The 24,746-nt window shown below is 48.1% G+C and overlaps 1 protein-coding gene across 1 annotated transcript in view; it reads right to left on the bottom strand.

The window, feature by feature from the left end:
* The window catches only part of SESTD1 (SEC14 and spectrin domain containing 1), a 402,961-nt gene extending 378,781 nt beyond the window's left edge, over nucleotides 1-24,180 (bottom strand). Inside the window, exon 1 of the mRNA XM_063933342.1 lies at nucleotides 24,062-24,180. The gene's annotated coding sequence lies outside the window, so the exon portion shown is untranslated. The remainder of the gene's footprint in view (nucleotides 1-24,061) is intronic.
* Between the last annotated feature and the right edge of the window lie 566 nt (nucleotides 24,181-24,746).

Below are 24,746 nucleotides of genomic sequence, written 5' to 3'. Positions count from 1 at the left end.
TGCCGAGACGCCTCGGGCAGCCGCCCAAGATGAGCCCAACTTCCTAGTGGAATGGGCCTTTACCGATTTTGGTAACGGCAAACCAGACGTAGAATGAGCCTGCTGAATCGTGTTACAGATCCAGCGTGCAATAGTCTGCTTGGAAGCAGGCGCGCCAATCTTGTTGGCCGCATACAGGACAAACAGTGCCTCTGTTTTCCTAATACGAGCCGTTCTGGCTACATAGATTTTTAAAGCCCTGACCACATCAAGGGACTTGGAATCCTCCAAGACATCCGTACCCACCGGCACCACAATAGATTGGTTCATGTGTAACGACGAAACCGCCTTGGTTAGAAATTAAGGACGAGTTCTCAATTCCGCTCTATCTACATGGAAAATCAGAGACGGGCTCTTGTGAGACAAGGCCGCCAATTCTGATACCCGCCATGCCGAAGCCAAGGCCAATAACATGACCACTTTCCAAGTGAGAAATTTCAAGTCAACAGTTTGAAGAGGTTCAAACCAATGTGATTTAAGGAACTGTAACACCACGTTAAGGTTCCACGGTGCCACTGGGGGCACAAAAGGAGGTTGGATGTGCAGTACTCCCTTCACAAAAGTCTGCACTTCTGGAAGAGTGGCTTCTCCGATATTCCTTCTGAAAGAATATTGATAATGCCGAAATCTGCACCTTAATGGAGTCTAACTTCAGGCCCATATCCACTCCTGTCTATAGAAAATGGAGAAAACGACCCAGCAGGAAATCCTCCGTAGGAGCATTCTTGGATTCACACCAAGACACATACTTCCTCCAGATACGGTGATAGTGCTTCGCTGTAACCTCCTTCCTAGCTTTAAGTAGAGTAGGGATGACTTCCCCTGGAATACCTTTCCTAGCTAGGATCTGGCGTTCAACCGCCATGCCGTCAAACGTAATCGCGGTAAGTCCTGGAACACACACAGCCCCTGTTGTAACAGGTCCTCTCTGAGAGGAAGAGGCCAAGGATCTTCCGTGAGCATTTCCTGAAGATCTGGATACCAGGCCCTTCGAGGCCAATCTGGAACAATGAGAATCGTCTGAACCTTTGTTCTTATTATTCTCAATATTTTCGAGATGAGCGGAAGTGGAGGGAACACATAGACCGCCTGATACACACATGGTGTTACCAGCGCGTCCACCGCTATCGCCTGAGGGTCCCTTGACCTTGAACAATACGTCCGAAGCTTCTTGTTGAGGCGTGACGCCATCATGTCTATTTGAGGGGGTCCCCAGCAGCTTGTCACTTCTGCAAAGACCTCTTGATGAAGTCCCCACTCTCCTGGATGGAGATAGTGTCTGCTGAGGAAGTCTGCTTCCCAGTTGTCCACTCCTGGAATGAATACTGCTGACAGAGCGCTCACGTGATTTTCCGCCCAGCGAAGAATCCTGGTGGTCTCTGCCATTGCTGCTCTGCTCTTTGTTCCGCCTTGTCAGTTTACACGCGCCACGGCAGTGACGTTGTCTGACTGAATCAGAACCGGTAGGTTGCGAAGAAGGTGCTCCGCCTGTCTCAGGCCGTTGTATATGTACATTTATGTGCAGACAAGCCTCCTGGCTTGACCATATTCCCTGAAAGTTTATTCCCTGTGTGACCGCTCCCCATCCTCGGAGGCTCGCGTCCGTGGTCACGAGAACCCAATCCTGAATTCCGAACCTGCGACCCTCTAGAAGGTGAGGCCCCTGGAGCCACCACGGGAGAGAAATCGTGGCCCTGGGGGACAGGCATATCAACCGATGCATTTGGAGATGGGACCCTGACCACGTGTTCAGTAGGTCCCGCTGAAAAGCTCTTGCATCAAACCTGCCAAACGGAATGGCCTCGTAGGCCACCACCATCTTTCCCAACACTCGAGCGCATTGATGAATCTATGCTCTTTTTGGTTTTAACAGATGCTTGACCATGGTCTGGATTTCCTGAGCTTTTTCCACTGAAAGAAAAATCCTCTGTCTTTCCGTATCCAGAATCATGCCTTAGAACGAGAGCCGAGTTGTCGGAACCAACTGCGACTTCTGCAAATTTAGAAGCCAGCCGTGTTGTTGTAGCACCCTCAGAGAGAGCGCCACATTTTTCAGTAATTGTTCTCTTGATCTCGCTTTTATCAGGAGCTCGTCCAAGTACGGGATAATTGTGACCCCCTGCTTGCGCAGGAGCACCATAATTTCTGCCATTACCTTGGTGAAAATCCTCGGGGCCGTGGAAAGCCCAAACGGCAACGTCTGAAATTAGTAATGACAATCCTGTACAGCGAATCTCAGGAACGCCTGATGTGGAGGGTATATGGGGACATGAAGGTATGCATCCTTTATGTCCAGTGAGACCATAAACTCCCCCCCGTCCAGACTGGAGATCCCCGCTCGGAGAGATTCCATCTTGAATTTGAATCTTCTCAAATCCAGGTTTAGGGATTTTAGGTTTAGAATCGATCTGACCGAGCCGTCCGGCTTCGGAACCACGAAAAGAGTTGAATAAAACCCCTTCCCCTGGTGTAACCGGGGAACCATGATAATCACTTGCTGTTGACACAGCTTTTGTATTGCCGCTGAAGCTATTGTTCTCTCTGGGAGAGAAGCTGGTAAGGCCGATTTGAAAATAAGATTTTACTCACCGGTAAATCTATTTCTCGTAGTCCGTAGTGGATGCTGGGAACTCCGTAAGGACCATGGGGAATAGCGGCTCCGCAGGAGACTGGGCACAACTAAAAGAAAGCTTTTAGACTACCTGGTGTGCACTGGCTCCTCCCACTATGACCCTCCTCCAAGCCTCAGTTAGGACACTGTGCCCGGCAGAGCTGACACAATAAGGAAGGATTTTGAATCCCGGGTAAGACTCATACCAGCCACACCAATCACACCGTATAACTTGTGATACTATACCCAGTTAACAGTATGAAATATAACTGAGCCTCTCAACAGATGGCTCAACAATAACCCTTAGTTAGGCAATAACTACATACAAGTATTGTAGACAATCCGCACTTGGGATGGGCGCCCAGCATCCACTACGGACTACGAGAAATAGATTTACCGGTGAGTAAAATCTTATTTTCTCTGACGTCCTAGTGGATGCTGGGAACTCCGTAAGGACCATGGGGATTATACCAAAGCTCCCAAACGGGCGGGAGAGTGCGGATGACTCTGCAGCACCGAATGAGAGAACTCAAGGTCCTCCTCAGCCAGGGTATCAAATTTGTAGAATTTTGCAAACGTGTTTGCCCCTGACTAAGTTGCAGCTCGGCAAAGTTGTAAAGCCAAGACCCCTCGGGCAGCCGCCCAAGATGAGCCCACTTTCCTCGTGGAATGGGCTTTTACTGATTTAGGATGCGGCAATCCAGCCGCAGAATGCTCCAGCTGAATTGTGCTACAAATTCAGCGAGCAATAGTCTGCTTAGAAGCAGGAGCACCTATTTTGTTGGGTGCCTACAGGATAAAAAGCGAGTCAGTTTTCCTGACTCCAGCCGTCCAAAATATACATTTTTAAGGCCCTGACTACGTCCAGTAACTTGGAATCTTCCAAGTCCCTAGTAGCCGCAGGCACTACAATAGGTTGGTGCAAGTGAAAAGTTGATACCACCTTAGGGAGAAACTGGGGACGAGTCCTCAATTCTGCCCTATCCATATGGAAAATCAGATAAGGGCTTTTACATGACAAAGCCGCCAATTCTGACACACGCCTGGCCGAAGCCAAGGCCAATAACATGACCACTTTCCACGTGAGATATTTCAAATCCACAGTTTTAAGTGGCTCAAACCAATGTGATTTTAGGAAACTCAACACCACGTTGAGATCCCAAGGTGCCACAGGAGGCACAAAAGGGGGCTGAATATGTAGCACTCCCTTTACAAATGTCTGAACTCCAGGCAGTGAAGCCAGTTCTTTCTGGAAGAAAATCGACAGAGCCGAAATCTGGACCTTAATGGAACCCAAGTTTAGGCCCATAGTCACTCCTGACTGTAGGAAGTGCAGAAAACGACCCAGCTGAAATTCCTCTGTTGGGGCCTTCCTGGCCTCACACCACGCAACATATTTTCGCCAAATACGGTGATAATGGTTTGCGGTTACTTCCTTCCTGGCTTTTATCAGCGTAGGAATGACTTCCTCCGGAATGCCCTTTTCCTTTAGGATCCGGAATTCAACCGCCATGCCGTCAAACGCAGCCGCGGTAAGTCTTGGAACAGACAGGGCCCCTGCTGTAGCAGATCCTGTCTGAGCGGTAGAGGCCATGGGTCCTCAGATATCATTTCTTGAAGTTCTGGGTACCAAGCTCTTCTTGGCCCATCCTGAACCACGAGTATCGTTCTTACTCCTCGTTTTCTTATTATTCTCAGTACCTTTGGTATGAGAGGCAGAGGAGGGAATACATAAACCGACTGGTACACCCACGGTGTCACTAGAGCGTCCACAGCTATTGCCTGAGGGTCCCTTGACCTGGCGCAATATCTAGTTTTTTGTTTATGCGGGACGCCATCATGTCCACCTGTGGCCTTTCCCAACGGTTTACCAACAGTTGGAAGACTTCTGGATGAAGTCCCCACTCTCCCGGGTGTAGGTCGTGTCTGCTGAGGAAGTCTGCTTCCCAGTTGTCCACTCCCGGAATGAACACTGCTGACAGTGCTAAGACGTGATTTTCTGCCCATCGGAGAATCCTTGTGGCTTCTGCCATCGCCATCCTGCTTCTTGTGCCGCCCTGTCGGTTTACATGGGCGACCGCCGTGATGTTGTCTGATCGGATCAGTACCGGCTGGTTTTGAAGCAGAGGCCTTGCCAGACTTAGGGCATTGTAAATGGCCCTCAGTTCCAGAACATTTATGTGTAGGGACGACTCCTGACTTGACCAAAGTCCTTGGAAATTTCTTCCCTGTGTGACTGCCCCCCAGCCGCGAAGGCTGGCATCCGTGGTTACCAGGACCCAGTCCTGTATGCCGAATCTGCGGCCCTCTTGAAGATGAGCACTCTGCAGCCACCACAGTAGAGATACCCTGGTCCTTGGAGACAGGGTTATCAGCCGATGCATCTGAAGATGCGATCCCGACCACTTGTCCAAGAGGTCCCACTGAAAGGTTCTTGCATGGAACCTGCCGAATTGAATTCTGCTTCGTAAGAAGCTATCATTTTTCCCAGGACTCGTGTGCAGTGATGCACCGATACCTGTTTTGGTTTCAGGAGGTCTCTGACTAGAGATGACAGCTCCTTGGCTTTCTCCTGCGGGAGAAATACTTTTTTCTGTTTTGTGTCCAGAACCATCCCCAGGAACAGTAGGCGTGTGGTAGGAACCAGCTGTGACTTTGGAATGTATAGAATCCATCCGTGCTGTTGTAGCACTTCCCGAGATAGTGCTACTCCGACCAACAACTGCTCCTTGGACCTCGCCTTTATAAGGAGATCGTCCAAGTACGGGATAATTAAAACTCCCTTTTTTCGAAGGAGTATCATCATTTCTGCCATTACCTTGGTAAAGACCCTCGGTGCCGTGGACAGTCCAAACGGCAGTGTTTGGAATTGGTAATGGCAATCCTGTACCACAAATCTGAGGTACTCCTGGTGAGGATGGTAAATGGGGACATGTAGGTAAGCCTCCTTGATGTCCAGGGATACCATGTAATCCCCCTCCTCCAGGCTTGCAATAACCGCCCTGAGCGATTCCATCTTGAACTTGAATTTTTTTATGTATGTGTTCAAGGATTTCAAATTTAACATGGGTCTCACCGAACCGTCCGGTTTCGGTACCACAAAGAGTGTGGAATAGTAACCCCGTCCTTGTTGAAGTAGGGGCACCTTGACTATCACCTGCTGGGAATACAGCTTGTGAATTGCCTCTAGCACAGCCTCCCTGCCTGAGGGAGTTGTCGGCAAGGCAGATTTGAGGAAACGGCGGGGGGGACGCCTCGAATTCCAGCTTGTACCCCTGAGATACTACTTGAAGGATCCAGGGATCCACCTGTGAGCGAGCCCACTGATCGCTGAAATTTTTGAGGCGGCCCCCCACCGTAACTGGCTACGCCTGTGGAGCCCCCGCGTCATGCGGTGGACTCAGAGGAAGCGGGGGAAGAATTTTGATTCTGGGAACTGGCTGACTGGTGCAGCTTTTTCCCTCTTCCCTCGCCTCTGTGCAGAAAAGAAGCGCCTTTGACCCGCTTGCTTTTCTGAAGCCGAAAAGACTGTACCTGATAATACAGTGCTTTCTTAGGCTGTGAGGAAACCTGAGGTAAAAAATTTTCTTCCCAGCTGTTGCTGTGGATACGAGGTCCCAGAGACCATCCCCAAACAATTCCTCACCCTTATAAGGCTCTATGTGCCTTTTAAAGTCAGCATCACCTGTCCAGTGTCGGGTCTCTAATACTCTCCTGACAGAATGGACATTGCATTAATTCTGAATGCCAGCCGGCAAAATATCCCTCTGTGCATCCCTCATATATAAGACGACGTCTTTAATATGTTCGCAAAATAGTATCCCTGTTTGACAGGGTCACAGACCACGCTGCAGCAGCACTATCTGCAGGTCTCAGTCTAGTACCTGAGTGTGTAAATACAGACTTCAGGATAGCCTCCTGCTTTTTATCAGCAGGTACCTTCAAAGTGGCCGTATCCTAAGACGGCAGTGCCACCTTTTTTGACAAACGTGTGAGCGCCTTATCCACCCTAGGGGATATCTCCCAGCGTAACTTATCCTCTGGCGTAACTTTTTAGAAATTACCAGTTTCTTATCGGGGGAACCCACGCTTTTTCACACTTCATTCACTCATTTGATGGGGGAACAAAACACTGCCTGCTTTTTCTCCCCACATATAAAACCCTTTTTTAGTGGTACTTGGGTTAATGTCAGAAATGTGTAACACATTTTTTATTGCCGGGATCATGTAACGGATGTTCCTAGTGGATTGTGTATATGTCTCAACCTCGTCGACACTGGAGTCAGACTCCGTGTCGACATCTGTGTCTGCCATCTGAGGGAGCGGGCGTTTTTGAGCCCCTGATGGCCTTTGAGACGCCTGGGCAAGCGCGGCTGAGAAGCCGGCTGTCCCACAGCTGTTACGTCATCCAGCCTTTTATGTAAGGAGTTGACACTGTCGGTTTATACCTTCCACCTATCCATCCACTCTGGTGTTGGCCCCACAGGGGGCGACATCACATTTATCGGCATCTGCTCTGCCACCACATAAGCCTCCTCATCAAACGTGTCGACACAGCCGTACCGACACACCGCACACACACAGTGAATGCTCTGACTGAGGACAGGACCCCACACAGCCCTTTGGGGAGACAGAGAGAGAGAGTATGCCAGCACACACCAGAGCGCTATATAATTTAGGGATTAACACTATATTGAGTGAATTTTTCCCAATAGCTGCTTGTATATACAATATTGCGCCTAAATTTAGTGTCCCCCCTCTCTTTTTAACCCTTTGAGCCTGCAAACTACAGGGGAGAGCCTGGGGAGCTGTCTTCCAGCTGCACTGTGAAGAGAAAATGGCGCCAGTGTGCTGAGGGAGATAGCTCCGCCCCTTTTTCGCGGACTATTCTCCCGCTTTTTTATGGATTCTGGCAGGGGTATTTATCACATATATAGCCTCTGGGGCTATATATTGTGATATATTTGCCAGCCAAGGTGTTTTTATTGCTGCTCAGGGCGCCCCCCCCCCAGCGCCCTGCACCCTCAGTGACCGGAGTGTGAAGTGTGTATGAGGAGCAATGGCGCACAGCTGCAGTGCTGTGCGCTACCTTGGTGAAGACTGATGTCTTCTGCCGCCGATTTTCCGGACCTCTTCTTGCTTCTGGCTCTGTAAGGGGGACGGCGGCGCGGCTCCGGGAACGAACACCAAGGCCAGTTCCATGCGGTCGATCCCTCTGGAGCTAATGGTGTCCAGTAGCCTAAGAAGCCCAAGCTAGCTGCAAGCAGGTAGGTTCGCTTCTTCTCCCCTTAGTCCCTCGATGCAGTGAGCCTGTTGCCAGCAGGTCTCACTGTAAAATAAAAAACCTAAAATAAACTTTCTTTCTAGGAGCTCAGGAGAGCCCCTAGTGTGCATCCAGCTCGGCCGGGCACAGAAATCTAACTGAGGCTTGGAGGAGGGTCATAGTGGGAGGAGCCAGTGCACACCAGGTAGTCTAAAAGCTTTCTTTTAGTTGTGCCCAGTCTCCTGCGGAGCCGCTATTCCCCATGGTCCTTACGGAGTTCCCAGCATCCACTAGGACGTCAGAGAAAAATCGGTGAGGAGGCACGTCCTCGAACTCCAGTTTGTACCCTTGGGTCACAATTCCTAGCACCCAAGGATCCAGGTCCGACTGAACCCAGACCTGGCTGAAGAGCCGAAGACATGCCCCCACCGGTGCGGACTCCCGCAGGGGAGCCCCAGCGTCATGCAGTGGATTTGGCAGAAGCCGGAGAGGATTTTTGCTCCTGGGAACTAGCCGTAGCTGGTGTTCTTTTCCCTTTTCCTCTACCTCTGGCGAGGAAAGACGATCCACGCACCTTTCTGAATTTATGAGACCGAAAGGACTGCATCTGGTACTGAGGCGTTTTATTTTGCTGTGGGGGAACAAAAGGCAAAAAAGACTTACCCGCGGTAGCTGTGGAAATCAGGTCCGCTAGGCCATCCCCAAACAAAACTTCACCCTTGTAAGGCAGAGCCTCCATAAGTCTCTTGGCGTCAGCATCACCAGTCCATTGACGGGTCCACAGCGACCTCCTAGCTAAAATTGCCATGGCATTGGCCCTTGATCCCAAGAGGCCAATATCCCTCGCAGCTTCCCTTAGATATAACGCTGCGTCTTTGATGTGACCCAAAGTTAACAGAACAGTATCCCTGTCAAGGGTGTCCATGTCAGATGACAAGTTATCTGACCAAGCTGCAATCGCGCTACTCACCCATGCCGACGCAACTGCCGGTCAGAGGAGGGCTCCCGTAGTCGCATAAATTGATTTTAAAGTGGTTTCCTGCTTGCGGTCCGCAGGATCCTTTAGTGTCCGGGGACAGTAAGGCCACTTTTTTGGATAACCGCGTCAAGGCTTTATCCACCGAGGGAGAGGATTCCCACCGTAACCTGTCCTGTGAGGGGAAAGGATACGCCATAATAATTCTCTTGGGAACCTGCAGCCTCTTGTCTGGAGTTTCCCAAGCCTTTTCAAATAGCGCGTTCAGTGCATGAGATGGTGGAAACGTTACCTCACGTTTCTTCTCTTTAAACATACAGACCCTTGTGTCCGGGACAGAAGGGTCCTCTGTGATATGTAATACATCCCTTATTGCTACAATCATGTATTGAATACTCTTGGCCAGCCGTGGGTGTAACCTTGCATCATCATAGTCGACACCGGAGTCGGAATCCGTGTCGGTATCTGCTATCTGGGTAAAGGGACGTTTCTGGGAACCTGGCGGGTTCTGAGACACAGCAATATCCATAGATTGACTCCATGCTTGGTTCTGAGACTCAGCTTTGTCCAATCTTTTATGCAATAAAGCCACACTTGCATTCAAAACATTCCACATGTCTACCCAATCAGCAGTCGGCGGTGCCGACGCAGTCACTATCACATTTTGCTCCTCTTCCTCCCTCGAATAGCCTTCCGCCTCAGACATGTCGACACACACGTACTGACACCCACACACACACTGAATTATAGGGGACAGACCCACAAGGAGGTCCTTTGGAGAGACAGAGAGGAAGTTGCCAGCTCACACCCAACGCCGCCAGTCTGAAATATAACAATACCCCAGACCTGTATAGCGCGTTTTATATATATAATATATATCAAATCAGCACCAAATATTGTGCCCCCCCCCCTCTTTTTGTATCCTGTTACTTGCAGATATCAGGGCAGGGTCCGGGAGCAGCGTCTCTGCAGCCAAGCTGTGGAGAAAATGGCGCTGGTTAGAGCTGAGGGACGAAGCCCCGTCCCCTCGACGGCAGGCTTCGGTCCCGCTAATATTTATACTGGCGGGGGTTTCAAATACCCTGTAATGCAGTGTATATAGCTTGCCAGTCGTTTTTATGAGGTACTCCTTGCTGACCAGGGCGCCCCCCCCTGCGCCCTGCACCCTTGCAGTGCCTAGTGTGTGTGCGGGAGCAAAGGCGCGCAGCGCGACCGCTGCGCGGTACCTTCCGAAGCTCTGATGTCTTCTGCCGCATGTGAGGTCTTCTTTCTTCCTATACTCACCCGGCTTCAATCTTCCGGCTCTGTGAGGAGGACGGCGGCGCGGCTCCGGGAACGAACAGTTAGGCGACACCAGTGTTCAGACCCTCTGGAGCTAATGGTGTCCAGTAGCCTAAGAAGCAGAGCCCATCAGTCCAGAAAAGTGGGTCTGCTTCTCTCTCCTCAGTCCCACGAAGCAGGGAGTCTGTTGCCAGCAGGTCTCCCAGAACATAAAAAAACCTAACAAAGTCTATTTTCTAGAGAAACTCGGTAGAGCTCCCCTAGTGTGTGACCAGTCTCCTCTGGGCACAGGATCTAACTGAAGTCTGGAGGAGGGGCATAGAGGGAGGAGCCAGTTCACGCCCATTAAAGGTCTTAAAGTGCCCATGTCTCCTGCGGAGCCCGTCTATACCCCATGGTCCTTACGGAGTCCCCAGCATCCTCTAGGACGTAACAGAAAACCATGTAATTTCACCATATTCACTCAGAAGGCAGTAAGTCACTGCAAGCTCCCAAGCTGGATGTTTTTAGATCCCGGCCACTGGCAGACACACTCCTCAGGCCACTTACCAGTTGCTTTCATTAAGAACACAATAGTAAGAAAATACACATTAATTACCTGGAACCAGGTACAAAACACTGCAGCCAAAAAATGATACCATTGTTTAATAATCATTGTTATCCAAGAAATTCTACTTGGAAAACGAAAAATCTCAGCACAGCTGCAATATGGAAAGGTTGGGAGTACATGATGGAATGAAAATTGATTTTACCCTAAAAGGCACTTTCATTAGGGAATGTAGAGACAACATGGGAATCTCAGCCCCCTCGGCTGGATGAAGAATATGGCATAGCTGGATCTCCCTAAAAATGAATCTTCTTTTTAACCATTATGACTGCATCTTAGGTTCTAGCTTTGGCAGTACATGACATTGGGGCTGTGGATTGGAAGTATATGTGTATCATTTACGCCCTTTGGCTTCCTATTGTGCTGCCCTGTATAATGTGTTGGCACGTTATAAATAGATACAAGCAGGAATATTAACAATAGACGGTGAAATGGGGCCATTTTTTTTTTCAATCAGACACAATGAGAAAGCCCTAAGAACAGGAAACATTGTGTGTATTGAAAAATGACATAAAAACAAAGGCTTGAGCAGCGCTTTCTAATGCAGATACTTCACATGTGGCCACAGGCACGCTTCCGAGAGCCGGCATATGAAGAGAGAATCATTTGTCATTTACCCAGACGCTGCTTAGGGAAATGCTGAGACGGGCGAGGTGTTCTTCTAATTAGAGAGACAAGAAATGAGCTTCCACACAATCTTAGTAGACAGGCTCACTATGTTCTGAGTCCAGGGTAAGTGCAGACTATCCAATTAACTATTTACACTTAAGGCAAACTGTAACAACCATAAATGACAGCACTCAGCTTATGGACGTCCTTTTCTGGTACTTGGCACCAACCTAATACCTTTCATGGAAGCAAAATAATTTGGCAGGTACTGTAAAGATGGTCTGGCTAAGGGGTCTATTCATGAAGCAGTGATAAGTATGGAGAATTGAACTAGTGGAGAAGTTGCACATGGCAATCAATCAGGATTGATGTAACATTTATAATTTGCATACTTTAACAATATACAGGGGAACTGATTGGTTGCCATGGGCAACTTCTCCACTGGCTCACTTCTCCACACTTTTCACTGCTTAATGAATAGATCCCATAGTCCTATACTTTGTTCACTCTCTAGCAGACTGAGATCTTGAATAAAACAAAGATAAGTGAAGAAAAAAAATAAAACCTCCATTCATCCGTCTTCTGCCAATTACCCATTTCAAATAAGGAAAAGACCCGCGCCATGGATGTTGGAGACTAATGGGCCCTACACATTTAACTATCCGCCGCCGAGCTGCCCGACGGCGGATACGGGCGACCTGGCGGTGGGGGGGCAGTGAAGTTCCTTCACTCCCCCCGTCACCCGGCTCCATAGAAGTGCAGGCAAATATGGACAAGATCGTCCATATTGGCCTGCATGCCCAGCCGACGGGGCACCAGCGATAAACGAGCGCAGGGCCGCACATCGTTCATCGCTTGTGCCTCCATTAATGAACAAAATCGTTCATATCTTTCAGTCAGATCGACCAGTGTGTAGGGCCTATAACTTTTGGGAGACATATTTATAACTATCACCTTTCCATCCCTGGCCTATGCTGCAATATAAAGATTATCGAAGCAAAAGCCTTCTTTGGCCATTGATGAGTCAACAGAAGTATGGCCCAATCTTCCAGGCCACAAAAACAAATCTACAATGTATCACTACAACGGGAGACCATAATAAAATCTGACATGCAGGTAAATGTGCAAAAAAGTGCTTTAAGACAAAAGTATGCAATACAATTGTCAGTGGCGCTCTAAAACAAGACTTTTCTATTTTACCAAACCACCCGTCATAGCAAATAGGATACCACCTATGTTGCCTGCATCTAGCACAGTCTGCTAGTCTTCACGCTAGGCTGTTTTAGCAGGGTGTCGCGCCCTAGCTGATTTTTAAAGAGCAAAATGCACCCAGCCCTTTAGCGGCACCCTGCTAAACTAGCCTGCCCAGTGCCGTGCTGACACCGCCTGAATAGATGCCTTGTTCATACACAGGACATCTGTTCAAATTAAGGGCAGAGCTTGGGGGAAGCCCAGCACCTCTGTAAGTGCTGGGCACGCCCCCAAGATGTGACGCAGATGTCTGGGCACGCCCCCAATAGTGATGATGGCAGGGCTGTGCCCCCCTCCCCGGCCAGCGATACTATTCCTGCACTCTGTGCCCTGCCCTGCCCACATCCTAGTGGGAACACTAGTCTGCCCTATGAGACTGCAACACAGCCAATGCAAGTCCATAATTTTCCAGATCTCAAGGCAGTGTTCCTATTGGTCTGTAAGGGAAAGGAATAGAAAGACTCATATGACTTTTAGATCTAAATGCCAGGTCCGACCCGTGTTGGACACGTATTCAAATTCCCGAGGCGGACCTGGCATTTAGAGCTGTTACTCCCAGGTCAGGCCGTTTACTCGGCACACTGATGGAGTGTAACCACTTCTGCTGGCACTTTGAGATGATGTCATCTCCAATCGCTGAAGTCGGCTCTTGCTATGCTGTACACGGGTCCTAGGTCAGATGACCTGGGCCCCTTTCAGACTATCCTGGGATGAAGCGCGTTCATGTACAATAACCCAGTATTTTGCTTCTAGTCTGAAAGAGGTATAACTTTCCTCATGCTACAAGCTTGCAGTCTGCTCAGCTCTCAGTTTTAGGCAGAAGTGTAGGGGTGACATGTATGAAGCAATGAAAAGAGTGGAGAAGTGAGCCAGTGGAGCTCTGAGGTAACTTTTATCAAGTACATTCCAACAAACTATACATAGCAGCTGATTGGCTGCCATGGACAACTTTTCCAATCTTTTCACTGCTTCATGCATCTACCCCATTATAACACTTATGTGACGTCCAAACTATGGACCCAATTCAGACCTGATTGCTAGCAAGCGATTTTTGCACTGCTGCGATCAGATAGTCACCACCTACAGGGGGAGTGTATTTTATCTGTGCAAGTGTGCGAACGCATATGTGTAGCAGAACCGTACAAACAGATTTTGTGCAGTCTCTGCACAGCCCAAGACTTACTCAGCCGCTGCGATAACATCAGCCTATCCGGGACCAGAATTGACGTCAGGAACCCTCCCTGCAAACGCATGGACACGCCTGCGATTTTCCAGACACTCCCTGAAAACGGTCAGTTGACACCCACAAACGCCTTCTTCCTGTCAATCTTCTTGCGATCGCCCGTGCGAACGGATCAGTCGCACATACCTATTGCTGAGCGGCAATCCGCTTTGTACCTGTGCGACGCGCCTGTGCATTGCGGGTCATACGCATGCGTAGTTTGGACCTGATCGCCTGTTGTGCGAAAACACACAGCAGCAATCAAGTCTGAATTACCCCCTATGTCAGAAATAGAGATCATAGCATGGGCAGATATAATGTAAGTTAAGCCCAGGTTATTAGCCATGTTATTACCAAGTGAGAAGAAGCAGGATACCCTGAGCACAAAAGGGTTTGGGCAGGAGGAGTTTTAAAGTCCCATTTTTAAAGGCAGTCAACCCGTTTTGTGGTAAGCGCTACAGCCTGGTGATTCCTCTCCTACAGTACAGCTAGGGCTCAGATAATGGCGACTCCTCCTGCGTCACTGGAGTACCTGAGGAGGTTGCAAATGCTCTGACCCAGAGAAGAAGCTACTCAATGCAGAATTGTACACATTTCAAACAGGAAATAGTTATGTGACAGCCGGTCACAGTACCTCCCCCTACATCCCGCCACCCTGACAATCCCGACAATCGGCATGCCGATTAGCAGGGACTATTTCCACTCGTGGGTGTCCACAGCACCCATAGAGCGGGGATAGTCACGCATGCCCAACCCATTTCAAACACAGCTGTACTAAAAGCACAGTTATGCCTCTTCATTTGTAATGGGCCATCCACGCATGGGTTAAGTTTAGTGAGGGCATCTTAATGGAACTGCGAGCTGTACAGTTTTCAATGTAAGTGCAGTTACACCTGTTTCCAGTAGTATCGTATGTACCCACCATATGGCGGTGCACATACACACTAATGACAAGCCATTACACAAATGGTGGCAGACACCGCAAGATACGCGCACGCATATATATATATATATATATATATATATATATATATATATATATATATATCCAAGAAGAAAACCCGGCACTCATTAGGGACAGCGTGGCCCCATAAAACCAACCTTACTGGTGTGCCTTTTGTGTATATGTTGTCATGGGGACTCATGGGTGCTCTGTGTGTTCCTCCCTTACCCTTCCGACGCAGGTCCCCGTTGGTTCCCCGCTTCCGGTGACGTCAACGGCTGGCTTCCGGAACTGTACAGACGGGTCCCGGGGCTGCGGCCGGCGGTGGGCGGGAGAGCAGGCAGACTGTGAGTATAAATGTTTTATTGTTTATGTACACCTGTTATCCTGATGATGGGGTGAGAGTCTGTGCACCGGACATTTTTCGGGTTTTGTGTTTTGGATTCGGTTCTGCGGCCGTGTTTTGGATTCGGACACGTTTTGGCAAAACCTCACCGAAAATTTTTTGTCGGATTTGGGTGTGTTTTGGATTCGGGTGTTTTTTACAAAAAACCCTAAAAAACAGCTTAAATCATAGAATTTGGGGGTCATTTTGATCCCATAGTTTTATTAACCTCAATAACCATAATTTCCACTCATTTCCAGTCTATTCTGAACACCTCACAATATTATTTTTAGTCCTAAAATTTGCACCGAGGTCGCTGGATGGCTAAGCTAAGCGACACAAGTGGCCGACACAAACACCTAGCCCATCTAGGAGTGGCACTGCAGTGTCAGGCAGGATGGCACTTCAAAAAAATAGTCCCCAAACAGCACATGATGCAAAGAAAAAAAGGAGGCGCACCAAGGTCGCTGTGTGACTAAGCTAAGCGACACAAGTGGCCGACACAAACACCTGGCCCATCTAGGAGTGGCACTGCAGTGTCAGGCAGGATGGCACTTCAAAAAAATTGTCCCCTAACAGCACATGATGCAAAGAAAAAAAGAGGCGCACCACAGGTATAGAATGTAGATGGACAGTATACTTAATGACGACACAGAGGTAAGTACAGCAGTGGCCTTCCGTACTGCTATATATAGTATACTGGTGGTCACTGTGTCAGCAAACTGCAAAACTAAAATGCACCACAGGTATAGAATGTAGATGGATAGTATACTTAATGAATGACGACACAGAGGTAGGTACAGCAGTGGCCTTCCGTACTGCTATATATAGTACACTGGTGGTCACTGTGTCAGCAAACTGCAAAACTAAAATGCACCACAGGTATAGAATGTAGATGGATAGTATACTTAATGACGACACAGAGGTAGGTACAGTAGTGGCATTCCGTACTGCTATATATAGTATACTGGTGGTCACTGTGTCAGCAAACTGCAAAACTAAAATGCACCACAGGTATAGAATGTAGATGGATAGTATACTTAATGAATGACGACACAGAGGTAGGTACAGCAGTGGCCTTCCGTACTGCTATATATAGTATACTGGTGGTCACTGTGTCAGCAAACTGCAAAACTAAAATGCACCACAGGTATAGAATGTAGATGGATAGTATACTTAATTAATGACGACACAGAGGTAGGTACAGCAGTGGCCTTCCGTACCGTACTGCTATATATAGTATACTGGTGGTCACTGTGTCAGCAAACTGCAAAACTAAAATGCACCACAGGTATAGAATGTAGATGGATAGTATACTTAATGACGACACAGAGGTAGGTACAGCAGTGGCCTACTGTACCGTAATGCTATATATTATATACTGGTGGTCACTGGTCAGCAAAACTCTGCACTGTACTCCTCCTATATAATATTATACTGGTGGTCCCCAGTCCCCACAATAAAGCAGCACACTGAGCACAGATATGGAGTGTTTTTCAGGCAGACAACGTATACTGGTGGTCACTGTCAGCAAAACTCTGCACTGTACTCCTGCTATATAATACAGCTGCTCCCCAGTCCCCACAATTAAGCAGTGTGAGCACAGATATATGCAGCACACTGTGAGCACAGATATGGAGCATTTTTTTCAGGCAGAGAACGGATAACTGGTGGTCACTGATCAGCAAAACTCTGCACTGTGCTCCTCCTATATACAGCTGCTCCCCAGCCCTCCCCACAATTAAGCAATAGTGCACAGCACAATCAAGTTCAACAATAACGGAGAGGACGCCAGCCACGTCCTCTCCCTAACATTTCCAATGCACGAGTGAAAATGGCGGCAACGCGCGGCTGCTTATATAGAATCCGAATCTCGCGAGAATCCGACAGCGGGATGATGACGTTCGGGCGCGCTCGGGTTACCCGAGCCATACGGGAGAATCCGAGTATGCCTTGGACCCGTGTAAAATGGGTGAAGTTCGGGGGGGTTCGGTTTCCGAGAAACCGAACCCGCTCATCACTAGGTAAGACCCCCCGAAACGTCGATCTATGACTTAAAACATTTTCACCTTTACAAATCTGGAAGTGCCGCCTCTTTTGTCTTTGCTCTCTCTCTCTCTATATATATATATATATATATATATATATATATATATATATATATATATATAGATATAGATATATAGATATATATATATATATATAGATAGATATATATATAGATATATAGATATATATATAGATATATATAGATATATATATAGATATATATATATATATATATATAGATACAGGTTGAGTATCCCTTATCCAAAATGCTTGGGACCAGAGGTGTTTTGGATAACAGATTTTTCCGTATTTTGGAATAATTGCATACCATAATGAGATGTCATGATGATGGGACCTAAATCTAAGCACAGAATGCATTTATGTTTAATATACACCTTATACACACAGCCTGAAGGTCATTTTAGCCAATATTTTTTATAACTTTGGGCATTAAACAAAGTGTGTGTATATTCACACAATTCATTTATGTTTCATATACACCTTATACACACAGCCTGGGTGTCATTTAATACAATATTTTTAATAACTGTGTATTAAACAAAGTTTGTGTACATTGAGCCATCAAAAATCAAAGGTTTCACTATCTCACTTTCACTCAAACAAGTCCGTATTTCGGAATATTCCGTATTTCGGAATATTTGGATATGGGATACTCAACCTGTATAGAGAGAGAGAGAGAGAGAGAGAGAGAGAGAGATAGCTGTAATGCCCGGCACTCCTGGTCCTCCCTGGATCAATAGCCTGGGTGCCCTCCGTCATATGGTTTGAACATGGCAAGAAAAAAAACGGCGTCGCTCCAGGTCTTGTGCAAAAGTAAATCATTTAAGTATAAAAATCACAGTGTCATTTTCAACGTTTCGGGGCCCATATCCCCTTTGTCAAGGAGTGATTGTGTGCAGTGTGAACTCATCTTACCTTATAAAGCATGAAATACTCACCCGTGAGGAGGAGCATAACCCGCGCCTTCAGCCGCTCCAGACGCCGGGGGTTTCCGGCGTCTCGCGAGAACTACGTCATCTGCCCCGCCTCTCCACTTCCGGCGTCTCGTTGCTAGGCTGCACGCTAGGTCCGCGGCTTGGTTACCATAGTGATTTTTATACTTAAATTATTTACTTTTGCACAAGACCTGGAGTGACGCAGTTTTTTTCTTGCGACAGATAGATAGATAGATAGATAGATAGATAGATAGATAGATAGATAGATAGATAGATAGATAGATAGATAGATAGATACAGAGAGCGAGGGGGGGGGGGTCTTCAACTTGCGGCCATCCAGCTGCTGTGGAACTACATATCCCAGCATGCCCTGTCACAGTTTTGCTATTAAGGCATGCCAAAACTGAGACAGGGCATGCTGGGATGTATAGTTCCACAGCAACTGGAGGGCCACAGGGGCACTTGTGGATCTGGCACTGCGGGGGGCACTTGTGGATCTGGCACTGCGGGGGGCACTTGTGGATCTGGCACTGCGGGGGGCACTTGTGGATCTGGCACTGCGGGGGGCACTTGTGGATCTGGCACTGCGGGGGCACTTGTGGATCTGGCACTGCGGGGGCACTTGTGGGGGGCATTTGTGGATCTGGCACTGCGGGGGCATTTTTGGATCTGGCACTGCGGGGCATTTGTGGATCTGACACTGTGGGGGCACTTGTGGATCTGGCACTGCGGGGGCACTTGTGGATCTGGCACTGCGGGGGCACTTGTGGATCTGGCACTGCGGGGGCACTTGTGGGGGGCATTTGTGGATCTGGCACTGCGGGGGCATTTTTGGATCTGGCACTGTGGGGCATTTGTGGATCTGACACTGTGGGGGCATTTGGCACTGCACTATTTGGGGCATAGGTGTATCCCAACCCATTTTAATTGTCCACACCCATTTTTTGGCACGTGCACTCAGGGGTGTACTATGGTATGCCAGCGGCCGGGCTCACCGGCGACCAGCATACCGGCGCCGGAAGCCCAACCGCTGGCATACCGACAGCGTGGCGAGCGCAAATGAGCCCCTTGCGGGCTCGCTGCGCTCGCCATGCTGCGGGCACGGTGGCGCACTACGCTATTTATTCTCCCTCTAGGGGGGTCGTGGACCCCCAAGAGGGAGATAAAGTGACGGTATGCCGGCTGTCGGGATTCTGGCGCCGGTATACTGTGCGCCAGGATCCCGACAGCCGGCAAACTGAAGACCACCCGCACTCAGTACCCCTAAGGGGCATAACTACTGGGGGGTAGTGTCATTTTTAAGTTGATAATTTTTGTATGTCCCCCGAAGGATTTTAAAAATATCCAAATGGCCCTTGGTAAAAAAAAAAAGGTTCCCCATCCCTGCTGTAGAGTAACATGAACATAACAAAGCTGGGAATTATCATTACACTGGGACAAGAAAGCGACCCCTGTATCATCAAGGACATGCCCCGGCGATGTCAGGGTTAGCTAATCTCTGTGGGCAGGTCAGTTGGGGGGAAATCACATTAAGACCTGTATTCTGCTTCGTCATTTTTCCAAATAGCAATCATAGGTGCGATATACAAAAACATTGACAAACTAGAATGATGGAAATAAGGGGGTCATTCCGAGTTGATTGCTCGCTAGCAACTTTTTGCGGCGCTGCGATTAGATAGTCGCCGCCCACGGGGGAGTGTATTTTCGCTTTGCAAGTGTGCGAACGCCTTTGCAGCAGAGCAGTACAAAAACATTTTGTGCAGTTTCTGAGTAGCTCTGGACTTAAGCTGGCCATACATCAGGACGATATCTTTCCAACCAGCCAACTAGTTGGCTGGTTGGAAAGATAATGTGGCAGTGTGTGGGAGCAAACGATTATCAGCCGTTTGCTCCCACACGCTGAAAAACGGACAGAAACGGTCTGTCCAACTAGTTGGGAAAATCAAACCTGCTTGATTTTCCCAACCAATCGTTCAGGTGTAGGGGAAACTTTCCCCCCAACTGAACGATAAGTAGGCGGACACTGCCTGCTAGTGTCCGCCTACTGCGCGGCAGCATGAATCCCCCCCCCCCCCAATCACCTGTGACAGCGGGCTGTGCAGTTCGAGGCCTGAAAAGGGGGCGGAGCTACGGCGGCACGAGGGGGCGGAGCTACACGGGACCAGACAGCTTTGCAGTGATGGCCAGCCAGACTTGGTAAGTGGAGGGTGAGAGGGGGGGTGTGTGTGTGTGTGTGTGTGTGTATATATATGTGTGAATTGTGTGTGTGTGAGGTATGTCTGTGTGTGTGTGCGTGCTTTATGGACGCCACTGCTGGGGGGGCCATTACATGGAAGGACGCTACTACTATAGGGGGGGCATTACGTATAGGGATGCTACTATTGCTGGGGGGGGGCATTACGTATAACGATACTACTGCTGGGGGGGCATTATGTATAAGGACGCTACTATTACTGGGGGGGCATTACCTATAACAATGCTACTACTACTGGGGGGCATTATGTATAAGAACGCTACTACTACATGGGGGCATTACATATAACGATGCTACTACTACTGGGGGGCATTATGTATAAGAACGCTACTACTACAGGGGGGCATTACATATAACGATGCTACTACTACTGGGGGGGCATTATGTATAAGAACGCTACTACTACAGGGGGGCATTACATATAACGATGCTACTACTACTGGGGGGGCATTATGTATAAGAACGCTACTACTACATGGGGGCATTACATATAACGATGCTACTACTACTGGGGGGGCATTATGTATAAGAACGCTACTACTACAGGGGGGCATTACATATAACGATGCAACTACTACTGGGGGGCATTATGTATAAGGAGGCTACTAATACTGGGGGGGCATTACATATAAGGACGCTACTACTGGGGGGCATTATGTATAAGGACGGTGCTACTACTACTGGGAGGGCATTACATGTAAGGATGCTACTACTACTGAGGGGGCATTATGTATAAGGACGGTGCTACTACTACTGGGAGGGCATTACATGTAAGGATGCTACTACTACTGAGGGGGCATTATGTATAAGGACGGTACTACTACTGGGGGCACATTACGTATAAGGATGCTACTACTACAGGGGTGGCATTACGTATAAGGACGCTGGATCAGATGAGTATAATTATCTTTTATTTTCAGGTACCCGTGGATTCTACTTGGAGAAGAGGACCGACTGCTTCGTGTCAACATAGGTAAGTATGTGTGTGTCGACATGTGTGAAATAAAGTTTTACTGTCACGGTGTGTGTCTCCTGTTTTTATTTGGGTATTTTTTTTCCACTAGAACTACAGGTACCAGCGGGCCCGTTTTTCTCCCGCATGCTGGTACTTGTGGTTCTCCAAGTACCAGCTTGCGGGGGAGGCTTGCTGGGACTTGTAGTACTTCTGGAAAAAAAACAATATTCTTTCAATTTTCTCAAGGCTATCAGCCCCCCATCCGCAGCCTTTGGATGGGGGGGACAGCCTCTGGCTTCACCCCTGGCCCTTGGGTGGCAGGGGGGGGGGACCCCTTGATTGAAGGGGTCCCCACTCCCCCAGGGTACCCCGGCCAGGGGTGACTAGTTGGATATTTAATGCCATGGCCGCAGGGCACTGTATAAAAGTGACCCCCGGCTGTGGCATTATCTGTCCAGCTAGTGGAGCCTGATGCTGGTGTAAAAAATATGGGGGACCCCTACTCTTTTTGTCCCCCGTATTTTTTGCAACAGCACCAGGCGCAGAGCCCGGTGCTGGTTTTAAAAATACGGGGGATCCCCTGTCCCTTTTTTCCCAGGATTTTTAGAACCAGGACCGGCTCGAAGAGCCCGAGGCTGGTTATGCTTTGGAGGGGGGACCCCACGCAATTTTTTTCCGGGTTTTTCCCATTCCATTTAAAAAAAAAATATATATATATATATATATATATATATATATAATAATAATCTTTTTAAAAATATATAGTGCCGAATATCTACATCTTATATATATATATATATATATATATATATATATATATAAAATTTGCCTTGGCAGCCCAACCATGCTGGTATCCATAGTTCAGTATAAAAATAAGTAAATCTAATAAATGTATGGTGGTGAAAGAAAAGCCCAGTTTCACTGAAAAAAAGACACGTCTGCATGTTTTGAAATTAAAAAACAAAACAAAACTGAAGAACTGTAGGCAGGCACTGTCCGCCTACTTTGGTGACATCACAAGTTGGACAGAAGTTGGAAGGTTGGTTGGTCTGATGAAAAGTTGGTTAGATGTGTGGAGCACTGGTAAAAAGTTGGTGAGATGTGTGGGGCACTGTTTTAGTTGAACAGACAAGTTGGATGGTTGGAAGTTTGGAGTGTTGGAGAAAAGTTGGTCTGATGTATGGCTAGCATTACTCAGACGCTGCGATCACTTCAGTCTTTTTGGTCCCAGAAATTACGTCAAACACCCACCCTGCAAACACTTGGACGCGCCTGCGTTTTACCAAACACTCCCAGAAAACGGTCAGTTGACACCCATAAAAGCCCTCTTTCTGTCAATCACCTTGCGATCGACTGTGTGAATGGATTCTTCCTTAAATTCATCGCCGATCCTCTTTGTACCCATACGACGCGCCTGCGCATTGCGGTGCATACGCAGTTTTGCCGAGTTTTAATCTGATCGCAGCGCTGCAAAAAGTTGCTAGCGAGCGATTAACTAGGAATGACCCCCTAAGTCCATACATTTCCAACCCATAAGTCCATACATTTCCAACAGTCTAGGAGCAGCAGTTCATAACCTGGGGAACTACTGGGGTACTCCTGTAATGACAGGAAGGGACATCCAGGTGATAATAAGGAATGCAGCATCCTAGGGATCTTGACTTCCATGTATCACAGTAAGACGCTGATAAAATGAAAACGTCCATTCATGTAAAAATAAAAAAAAGCACATGTGACTATAGTTTTAATGTCAATTTAAAAGTTGTTGGTTTTTAGAAAGGGTCAGGTGAGACATCTACATGGGGAATTCATTTTATTTTGGTCTTTTTTTTTAACTTTTTAATAAATCTTGGTTCAAGAAGTAAATATATTGCTGTTATACACATCACCTATACATTCTATCTAATAGCAACTATACTCGTTACGGATGTACTGCTTTGCACATGTTGGGGGGGACAAATAACGCAAATGGCCTGCCAGGGGGTACCCAGGTGGCAAATGATTGATAACCGCTGCTATAGAGTGAACCACAAATATGTGTATGGATGACCTTCAATTCAAAGCAACGCATTGCCGGTGAACACGGGTGATACCAGACTGTGCCTATATTGCCCAATATACGGTAGTGCCAACTTCGCAAGTTGTCCCGCACGGAGAACTTGCAACGCTTGAAGCATGCAGCACATCACGTACAATTGAATACCGTATTTCTTACAAATCATCATATACAACATAAAAAGAACATAAATCCCCTCCATAACCATGCACACATCATCTTCCAATACAGGTCCAGCAAACTTGTGAACTGAATGACTGCATGCAGAATGACTGACTTAGCAATCCCAATGCCAGTGCATAGGAGACACAGTGGGAATAGCACTGGGCAGGAGATGGCAGGTCCCATCCTGCATCTTTACCAGCATAACCCCTACACTGCTCATTGTCACAACGTGATGCTACCATGCAGCCAGCACACCACACACGGCGCTGACATGAATATTAATACGCAGCTCCCATGGAATCAGACAGCTGCCCCAGCAGCCTATCCTCCTCATCCACCCTGGGGCAAGGGTGCGACTCGCCCACAGCACCGGCCCGGTAGCTATCCCTTCTCCCCCGCCCCCAGCCAACACTCACACCGTCCCCATCAATATATTTACATGAGCTGAAGCAGCGACCACGGCGGCTCCGGCTAGTACGCTCCACACTTCCTGTTGCGTCCCCTCCCCACTACATTCCGGCCCACTCTCCTCCAGAGCCACGCCCACGAGAGGTAAGGCATCAAAGGGAGCGAGGCGGATGCTAGTGATCTGATTGGCTGCGGCGCATCCACGTGGGCGCTTCTCCCCACGTCTGTCCCCGCCCCTCTGGGAGACTGGGACGATTCCCTCCTTGGCGACCGCAGACGTGGAAACAATGAAAGTGATGCGGTCGGGAGGGAATTAGGGAATGAGGGGCGTGTCACACACACACATATACACACACACACACTCACATTACTGCTGTATATTATGTAGTGTGTGACAGTGGAAAATATGACCATATTGCTAGCAAAGACTACTGGTATAAGCAGCAATTCTGGAAAATGAGAGTTCTGCAAGAGAAGGTGATATTTGTGCAACACACACATGTGCTGTATGATCTAGAGCACTGATCTGACACTACAGCACTTCCTAGGATACTCACATGCAATACCTGGAAATAAAATAACTGCATTTATAAGCAGAGCCCTTTGTAAATGTGCCTGGCAGTTGTCACATAACCCCAATATACCACAATATTCTGGTTTTCATGGGTGGAACTCCTGGTTCATCCCACTGGGGCCCCCTGAGAGTAATACACACT

This window comes from Pseudophryne corroboree, chromosome 7 (genome assembly GCF_028390025.1).
Source record: "Pseudophryne corroboree isolate aPseCor3 chromosome 7, aPseCor3.hap2, whole genome shotgun sequence".
NCBI classification, from domain to species: Eukaryota; Metazoa; Chordata; class Amphibia; order Anura; family Myobatrachidae; genus Pseudophryne; species Pseudophryne corroboree.
The sequence above is the reverse complement of the archived record's forward strand: the minus strand, read 5'-3'. Positions and strand labels throughout refer to the sequence as shown.